Source organism: Trachurus trachurus (assembly GCF_905171665.1).
Source record: "Trachurus trachurus genome assembly, chromosome: 16".
Taxonomy (NCBI): domain Eukaryota; kingdom Metazoa; phylum Chordata; class Actinopteri; order Carangiformes; family Carangidae; genus Trachurus; species Trachurus trachurus.
In genome coordinates this window covers 21,938,304-21,948,180 of record NC_139902.1, presented here as the reverse complement: position 1 = coordinate 21,948,180, position 9,877 = coordinate 21,938,304, and positions in this window count along the sequence as shown.

Genomic DNA, 9,877 nt, shown 5'->3' with positions numbered 1-9,877 from the left:
AGTTCCTCCTCCATTCTTACTTTCTCCCAAATCCTATCTCCATCTCCACCTCACCCCCACCACTTCTCCCAGCCTCGTCTTTGCCTCCACACCCATTTCACCTCTGCCCTTTACTCCTCCCACTTTCTGTCCCTGTAGGAGGAGAGAGTCGCTGTTTTGGAACGATGACTCCTGATTAAACTCCCCTCTGGGTGAAGTCTAGAGAGGTCTTCACACTGCTGAATCAGCTAGTTCACACACAAAAAAAATCACAAATAACACATACAACAAACCAACTACGAATAATTAGACTTGACACAAATGTTAAGCTAAAACTACAAACAGAGGAGAAGGGATGTTGCACACTCGTAGCCTTAGATGCAAAATAATTTAATAGGATCATATAAACAAAACCAACGTTTCGACCGTGATGGTCTTCATCAAGGCTTAAACTACAACAAATTTCCAGCTGTGACCCCTTGAAGAAGAGAGAACCAGTCACAATGCCTGATCTTTGTGGGGGGGGGGAAAACCCTTAATCTGAGTATCTCAACTCTTTTTTGCCACCTTTTACAGGCCAGAGGAGTTGCTGAGCAAAAAACAAACAAACACAAAACCACACAAGTGGTCCCAATAAATGGCATTTGTTTGGAAATGAGCCTATTTACTCTCCTGCCAACAGTCAGAAAAGACAACTGATAGCTACCCCTCTAATGTCTGCAAACTGAATATGAAGTTACCTTAGTTTAGCAGGGTAGACAGGTCAGTCTTTGTATACACAAGAATCATAATTACCATAAAAGCATCAGTCCTCTATACAGTAAACTGGAAATGATTAAACTATATATAAGAAGAAAACACATGCATAACACTCAGAGCCTGAGGGAGAATCTCTGCTGTAAGAGGGAGTGGTGTAACGGTCAAGATGTCCTTATCAGTCCTAGTTAACTGTGATGGATAGATGCTCCACACATCTGTTTGCCAGCGATGGATAGTAAATGATTAAACACTTATTGACCTGTAGCTCTAGTTTATACATGAGTGGACCTTTTTCACAGATGTGTGTTGGTTGCATGAAATGTGTGAGTGAGTGAGTGTGTGTTTCACAGGGGGATTGTATGTGAAAGAAAACGTTGTGAGCGTGTGTGTGTGTGTGTGTGTGTGTGTGTGTGTGTGTGTGTGTGTGTGTGTGTGTGTGTGTGTGTGTGTGTGTGTGTGTGTGTGTGTGATTTGGGAGGCAGGGTTGTAAGTGTTTGAAGGCAAGAGCTGGAAACTTCATAGCACACAGCTGGTATTCAGGACTGTCCAGACTTCACACACACATACACACAACTACATACACACACAACCACAGACACACGAGCGACTAAACATATGTGGCACAGGTGCAGTGCACCTGTCCGTAGCCAGAGGAGTTTGGACACCTGCAAGTCCTCCACCCCTTCTCCTCTTGCCTCCCTCACCCTCAGGTCACCCCGACACCCTCATCCACCCTGGGAAGCCCTCCGCAGCCCCTTTACTTGCTGGTTGAGGTAAGGTGAGAGCTGTTATCTGAGGGTGCGGGAGGAGACACACAGCAGAGGATGAGCCATTATAGTGCTACAAATCACCACAGGGGGTCCCATCTCACACAGCTGTGTGAAACTCAAACCATGCCCGGGAGAAAGAAGAAAGGAAGGACAAGTAACAGAGCAGAGTCAGAGGAAAGTGGGGAGTTTATCTTGTGATTATAAAACATCTTCCAGTTATTTTACAATCAAGATAGAGCAATTTCCTTTCATGTTTTTGTAAGCCCTCTTGAAACGAGTGCCACTAGATGACAGCCTTGAGCAGAGAAAGTGTATAAAACTATCTCCTAAACTGATAGCCGGGGGGTTCTTTGTGTGCTGTATGTGCTGCCTGTGCTCCAGCCTACAGACTGTTTGCCATACAATCAATACTGTACAAGTTGTAAACAAACAGTTCAGGGGCTAAGCTTTTGAAGTGATAGAGCTGTGGTTGAGAAAGTGCAGAGCAGCTCTGAACACACAACATCCTCTTCAAGATACTCGCCTAGACGTGATGAGGGTTGTTGGCCCAGGAAGTAAAGGGGGTGACTGAACGGCTTGTCACACAACTTCCTCATCTATCTTTCACCTATTCTTGGCCCACCCACCATGACCATATTTGACTGTCAGATCTTCATCCTGTACGGTTTGGAGCTCAAGGAAACTATGCCACAGCTGCTCATGCTTCACTTTACATTAACCAGAAATCGCACTTTGCAGTTTGGCCGCTCTTTGTTTTCCTTTTGTGACCCTACAGTGCTTCACAAATGTCATTGTTGTTTTTGTTAAATTAGGTGTTTGTCTGTGTGTGTGCATGTATTTGTGTGTTTATGGGTTATAACACTTAATACAACCGGATAGAGGAAGAGAGGGAAAAAAAACTGTAGCAATGAGCCAAAGACAAACATGGGTCTACTTGGATGTCTGCATACGTGTTTCTCTTTGTGTTTACAGTGTTTGTGTGTATTTGTGGCTCTTGTGGTTGTCAGTACTGTTCTTCATTAATGACAAGAAACTGCTGGATGGCTCCCTCACGCCCTCTTTTAATGAGTCTTAACTGCCAAGTGGGTACACACACATGCACGCGCACACACACGCGCGCACACACACACACACACACACACACACACACACGCACACACACAAGATGGCAAACACAGTGTGACACATTTCCTCTTCCACTCTAGCAAGGATCATAAATACTTGACTGGGCCTGATATAAGTCACCATAGAGGATGTAGGATGTAGCCATTTTTATTCATTCATACATTTTCCATGGCTGTCCTATTTAAGGGACACTGGGAGCCAGTCCCAGCATGCACTGGGCTCATGGCATGGAAACATCCTGGACAGGTCACTAGTCCGCACAGGGCAAGTTCAGACACACACCCTCACACTGACATTCACACTAATGAGCAAATTTGAGTCCCCAGCCTCACCAGACTCACATGTATTTTTCCCCAATGTGGGAGGAAACTGGAGCTGCCAAAGGAAATATCTGGGAACACCGGAAAAGCACTACAGAAAGGAAATATTAATATTCTCAGTGATTTACATGATATATTTGCAGCTGTTTTCAAAATGACTTTCATGAACCTCATGGCCAAGCGCTATGTGCTTCCTTCTTTAAACCTCATCTCTGCATTAGAGGACTGTATCGTCCGCACACTGATATGTAAAAGTACCAGCAGATTTTCTTTTTATTCCTGAAGTCCCCTCTTTATCTCTTCCACCTCCAGCCCACTTTGCATGGTCCCTGCATCCCCCACATCATCCCTCTGCCTGAGAAATTACATCTTTCAGGATGAGCTGCTCTGCCTCTCAGCAGTGAAGAGTGCTGTCTGTGCAGGGTTTGAATTTCAGCGATGCACCTCAATGCCTCTTGGGAGGGTCTGATTGAGGTGTAGGGGTACCGTGTGTGTGCGTGTGAGAGTGTGTGTGTGTTTGTACTACAGGCAGTTGTGTGAACAGCCCTGGCTGAGTAGATATGTACTTTGCCGATCCCACTGACCACTCTCACGGTTGTTTAGCTGAGCGGAATGTGTTATCCATGGGGGTGTGCGTTAGTCGGGGGCCAGGATACACGCATGATGCTCAAATGTTTTCTAATGTGGGACCTGTGGAGACTATTACGCCCGTATCACTGCAGGCTGAATCTGTGAGGTGCCTCCTGGCTACCAACACAGTCACACCTGTCCTTTCTGCACAGGTGGTGCCTGCTGAAGACCGGCTAAACCCATCTCACCTGCATGCCTGCCTGCGTCTGGCAGTGTCTCTCTGTGTGCCGGCGTGTACCTCTGTTCATACATCTGTCTTGCTTTGTCTCTGTGTTGCCGCACTTTCTCTGTCAGTTTGTCTTTTTCCATTTTCTCGCATTTAACCCCAGGTGAGGTTTTTTATCAAGGCCGTTGATGTCAGTTGATATGTTAGTGCCGATCTGGATGTTGTAGTGAGTTTGACTTAGGATCACTTGAGTGATTGGTTGTAAAAGTTCCTGGGAAGTGATGAAAGGACAGGACATTTACCTCCTCTTTCTTTGATTTAACGGCCTCTTCTACTCTTTGTTCAAACCACATGTCCTCCCAGTTCAAAATATGGATGTATTACGTAAGTACCGTCCTGTTTCCCTTAGGTGTCTTAACCAGAGGCCCTGCTGTTCCGAGCAATGTGTTTTTTTGATGGTTGTTTGATCGATCATCAGTTGCAGCCGTCAATGAGAAATGTATTAACAAATGAATTCCCAGTGCTCTTTAAATACAAGAACAAGAAATTAGATTTCTCTTAATAGCCTCATATTCAGCAACTTATAATGACCTGGAAAAACCTCTTCCCCTCAGGCAAGGTGAACATAATAACTTGTCTTCACTATTTAGACAACCTAATTCTATTTTTTCCATTCATTTCTCTGATCTGATAACTCAGGTCATATAAAAAGCGCCTGGATGAGGATCTTTTCTAACTTCATTTTCTCATTCGTTCTTCATTTTCTCTGCTCGGCTGTGCGGCTTCGCCAGTATCTGACAGTGTGGAACTCAAACCAAATAAACCCAGTAGATTTGAGTTAGTGCTTTTTCTTGTTGTTACAGCTTTTTGGCTTGGCACAGGCCACGACCAAAACTGACTTCCATCCATGCAGCATTCAGAGCTGCCCAGAGCTGTAACAATTTGGTTTTATATTGCAGGTCAGCAAGGAAAACTCTAACACTGGTAAAAATGTGTTGTGTTGTAAGTTATCTCTCCATACAGAGATGAGATAACAAACGGCATCTTGTGAGCTTCAGCTGTCTATAAAGTTTTAACAGACAGATACTTAACTGCTACTTAAGTTTTTTATTATTATTATTGTTCCCTCTGAGCTCTGGAAAGAAAGGATTCCTGAGGCATTTTAAATGGCTGATATAAAATGAAGTGTTATGGGCAGATTAAAACTAAAACACAACAACATTTTCAAACAAACCGCAAAAAATGTTGTTGATTTTTTTGTTTGTTTCTTTTCTTACTATTTGAACAGTGTTGCTATGCTACCTCTTCTTACTGTATGACCATAAACAATTTGCAGACCACAAAAGACACCGCTCCTAGTGCAGGGCTTGTTAGGCTGCCAGGTCACTGGGGTATACAGTACATGTAAAATGCATATGTTTTTTTTTCCTACACTCTCTTCTACACATTTTGGTGGAGACGGGGTATATCTGTAACTCACTCTTCCACCTGGAAACCAAAAAGTGAATGTTGATGTGACTCTAGGCTGCATGTTACACTCCAGAGTTTGTAACATGAGGCTGGTGGGAAATTGGTTACAATTGTTTACTTTGTGAGTTTGGATATTGCATGATGAAAAGTTTGTTGCTGCTGTTTTTTATTTCATTCTTGCGCTGCTTTTGTTGAACATTTTGAGGTTTTTATGAATCTAAATAAATAAAATGTGTGTTTGTGTAAGCTTCTGCGTGTGCATGCAGGAGCATGTTAGCGTGTGTAGGTGTCTGCACAACAACGTGTGTGTGTGTGTGTGATTTTGACTATCTGTACGGTTGGTATCATGGGGGCTTTCCAGAACATCCTTTCCTTTGCTTGCAAAATTTCCTCCCACCTGCCCCCATTGAAACCTGCCCTCTCCTCGTCTGATGCATTTAACCTCCCACCTGCCAGACTCATGAGCTGATTCAGCATCTGCCATAAAACAGTAACCGGCCCCCGGTCGTCTAAAACCACCAGTTTTTTTATTTGAACTTGATTTGAATCAAGGTGTAACATGGTCATTCTCTATGGCCCAGGGTTTTTCCACATGTAGAGCACAAATGTTTGAGATTTTTTAATAGATGTTTTTACACAGTGGCATGAATCAGGTCTTTTACCATCATTCCTTTTCTGCCATTGCAGCAGGCCTTTTTCTCCTATACCTGCTTTTGATAAAGGTTCTTGCTATTATAGAAGGCAACTCACCTCTTTCTGATGTTCCCATATGGCTATAAATGCTTGAAGAAAAAAAAAAAATAGGCTGTTCATTTTATGCTGCTTAGTTTGACCAAATCAGTCGAGAGTTGAGTTCATGTTTGACCCGTCTACTCGCTTTCTTCTCATATGGTTCTGTCGGCTTCAGTAACCTCCACACTTCAGACCTGGCGACGGTTTCTTTGAGAACTGAGCCAGATGGCGCTGGATTCCAGCAGCACAGCAGGATACTGAGAGAGACATCATGGAGGCTTAAGATGTTGGGCCGAAAGTGACGGGTGTTTGGGCACAGCCTGCCACTGTGACGGCTTCTTGGAACAATCACAAGATGAAATATATTTCTCCTCTTAACCTAAACACACTTCATTTTTGTGGTACGTGTACATGTGTCACTGTGGGAGAAGCCTGTTGTAACAAACAAAGTCCTTCCATTAAATCCTAAAATTGGACCACCAATGAGCTCTCTCAAGGAAAGGATCCAGCAGCGCAAACAACAACAGGAGATGAATTACTTTCCTCACTTGTGCTTGTGGGCCATTCTGGCAGTGCCGTTGACCATAGTCATTAGTGAGCAAATAACAAACCTAACATTTATTTGCTCGGTTTTAAGCGGCTCAATCAACCGTGCGTGCTGCCAGTTCGAATCCATTCCTTGGCAAATGATGATGAGATTGTTAAAGAAATATGGAAGAAGTCATGTCCTGATATAAGGAGTTTTATCTCACCCTTTATTAGACACTTAGCACCTCATCAGAACTTTCCAGACAGAGCTGTTGTTAAAAAGGATGGTTGGATGTGTGCCAACCTGCAGCTATGGTGAGTATGACTGGCAGGTGTTGGCGGCTGTTCCCACTCCTGGCATTTCCCGGTACGGTCCACACACACACACACACACCATACTGCAGTGGGAACAGGCTACGTCTGTTTTAAAAGCTGCTAAAGCACCATGTGAGCGGTCAACACAAAGGCTTTCTGAAGGAGTGGGGCTTTCATGAGGTGAAACAGGTTTTAATCATGATGGCAGCCATGCTTCGTTTTTTTTTTTTTTTTTTTCTTGTCTTTTAAGTTATCAGATATTTGAAGTTGGTCTGAAAAACTCTTAGAAACAAAGCTGATCAGGTCGGGTCTGCCTCGCACCGCTCCACACATTCAGACCAACACCACAAGCAGAGCACACAGTTGCATTAATTCTCTCTGACTTCAAAAGCACTGAGGTAATTTTTTGTGAAATGTGCTCCACATTCAGTCAAATAAACAGACCAATTTACCTTTCAATGACTAATTGAAATGGGAACCTTTATTTTAAAAAGTACGAATTCATCCTGCACCTCAGCAGCCTCACACCTCTCATCCCTCCCTCCATTAGTCATGAAAGGTACACGTGCCCTCAGTGTAACACTGTGTGTGCCTCCAACGCTCATTTATCATCATATACGTAGTTATTTCCCAAAAAGAACCATTTGTGTAATGAAAGCTCAGAGGGGGAAAATGGAAATATGTGGGAAAAAAAAAACTTTTAACCTGTAATAAAAAACAGACATGCCATGTAGGAGGCACAGAGGTGACGTCTCATTTGCTGCCAGCGCTCCCCCGGGGTGGTGGGTGGTGGGTGGTGGTGGGGGAAACATTACATTATAAGGAATGAATTAAGGCTTGGATGCAAAGAGGGAGCTTTAGATGCTCTTCACTTTTATGAGGCTGCAAGCAGAATCGGTGTCGGGTTGGCTCTTAATAGCTGAATGCTCTTGCACAATGGCATCACCGCTGACTGCCATGTTCCCAGAACTGAGGTACATTTTTCCGCTGTTAAGATGTCACCAAACAAATGTTGAGAATGTATGCCCAGCGCAGGGCAGATGTCTCTGGAAAGAACGTCAAGAAGAAGCAGAACAGGCTGGTGATAGAACATCTGCAATGACACAGTGCGCTGAGGTCATGGTGATGAGGGGAGAAATTTTGCACACACACACAAAAAAACGTTTTACAGAATTGGACAAATAAGTATTTTGTATATGTACAGCTCATATTACAGGTTCATTAAAAGGTTTGGTGCATAAAAACAAATGTCTGCTGTTTGATTATAATGGTGATTTATGTTTTCAGTGGGATTTCATTTCTACTCTGCTCACTTTTGTTATGTTTATTGTGTCTTTGGAAAAAAAAAGGGGGAAAAATCTCAAAGGAGTCTTTGAGAGATTTACCCGAGTGTATAGTCAGCACTGGTGTCTGGCTTAAAGATGACATTCCTATGTCATCCATCCATAATATTGCAGACATGCATGTAATCCTTGTTTATGCTTGCATCTTGTACGGTGCAGCGGTGTGAAATTTGGAATTAAAAACTGAGGAGAGCCTGTCCTGGATGTGAAGTGAAGGCCGGAGTGGAAGAGCAGGTCACTCTCATAAAAGTGACTTACATTCAGTTAGGTCAATGCAAGCAGATGTGTGGAAGTGTCTTTGTCCAACATGGACTTTTAACTCTGTTACCTTGGATAATCCTCAACAGGTGAACAGTGGGTTCTCTTTAAGTGTTGCGGGTTTTGAGCTGCAGCCTGAGGGGGATCATGCTCCTGTTCATATGGAGACCCGACCCCAATAACACACTACAGTATGTTTTCTTTAAAAAAAAATGAGACAATGCAGGGGCTAAGATGAAACGGTTTAATAAACGCTGTTCAAATATTAATGTTGCGTCAACACATATAATAAATCACTTCTGTGATTTATCATTTCCACCTGTTTCCATTCATTGTGGCAACTAAACAAAGTTGGCTTTGTCAAATGCTTACAGTAATTGGCATAAAATACCCTTTAAAATCCACATTGTGCTTATTATTATACAGCAAAGGCTTTGAAGCCATGAGGTAATGGACTACCGTGCTGTATTTCTCCTTGACACCCTCTTTAGCAGAGAATCAGATCCAACACATGTGCCAGCAATGAAAGCCCCGTGATTTAACATCCAGTTAACTGATGGTAATGGGCGGTAATTGATCATTCACGTTATTTATCGGGCATGACAAATTTACAGTTTGTAAATTCAGCCACACCTTGTTTTCTTGCCTATCTCTGCAGAGTGCAGCAAGGAGGGTTCGCACTGAGGCTTTTTAGAAAAGGAACACACATACTCGTATGTTGAATAGCTGAACAACAAATTGAGCTGAAGCAATGCTGTGGGATTATTGGTGAGGTTAAAAAGAAGAAAACATTGTGTGATGCAGTATTAAAAAGAGCTGAGCTGATAAACAGGCCGTCTCTGTGTCACAGAGTCTATCATAAAGCATGAGCCTGTATGCAGCAAACATATGCACAGTCTGACTCTGTTTACAATCCATCCATATCTTCTAAACTTCCCTTGTTTAATGTCATGTTCCTAGTCACAGACCACAGTAACTTTCTTCTTTTGTCCGTCTCATTTTATTTCTCAACATTTTCCCTTTTTTCCCTAGTCTTCATTCCTCTCACCACAGGACCGGCTACTGCTGCTACTTCAGAGAAAGTTATGAGACTCTGAGACTGCTACTGTGAGACAGATTCAGGTTTGGTCATGGTTCCCTTCAAGCAGCGGCTCCTGGATCATTTCAGTTGTTGTCCTTAAAGATTGAGTGTTATGTTTGGGGATGAAGTAAGCTGACCCCAATACAGCACCATGGAGTAATTGTCACACAAACACTGGCATCAGCTACATCACACACACGCAAATATATACCATACCGGTCATTCAAAGGCCTCATTTGGGAAAAACAATGCGAGATGACGTCACCTCTTGGGCTTGTGGAGGTGTCTGTGAAAAGAAACATGGAAAGAAATACATTATTTATATTTCCTCTGCATTGGATTATTTACTTGTCTTTGCTATGGTGCAGTAGAGTCATGTGGCAAACATTATCATAATGTCT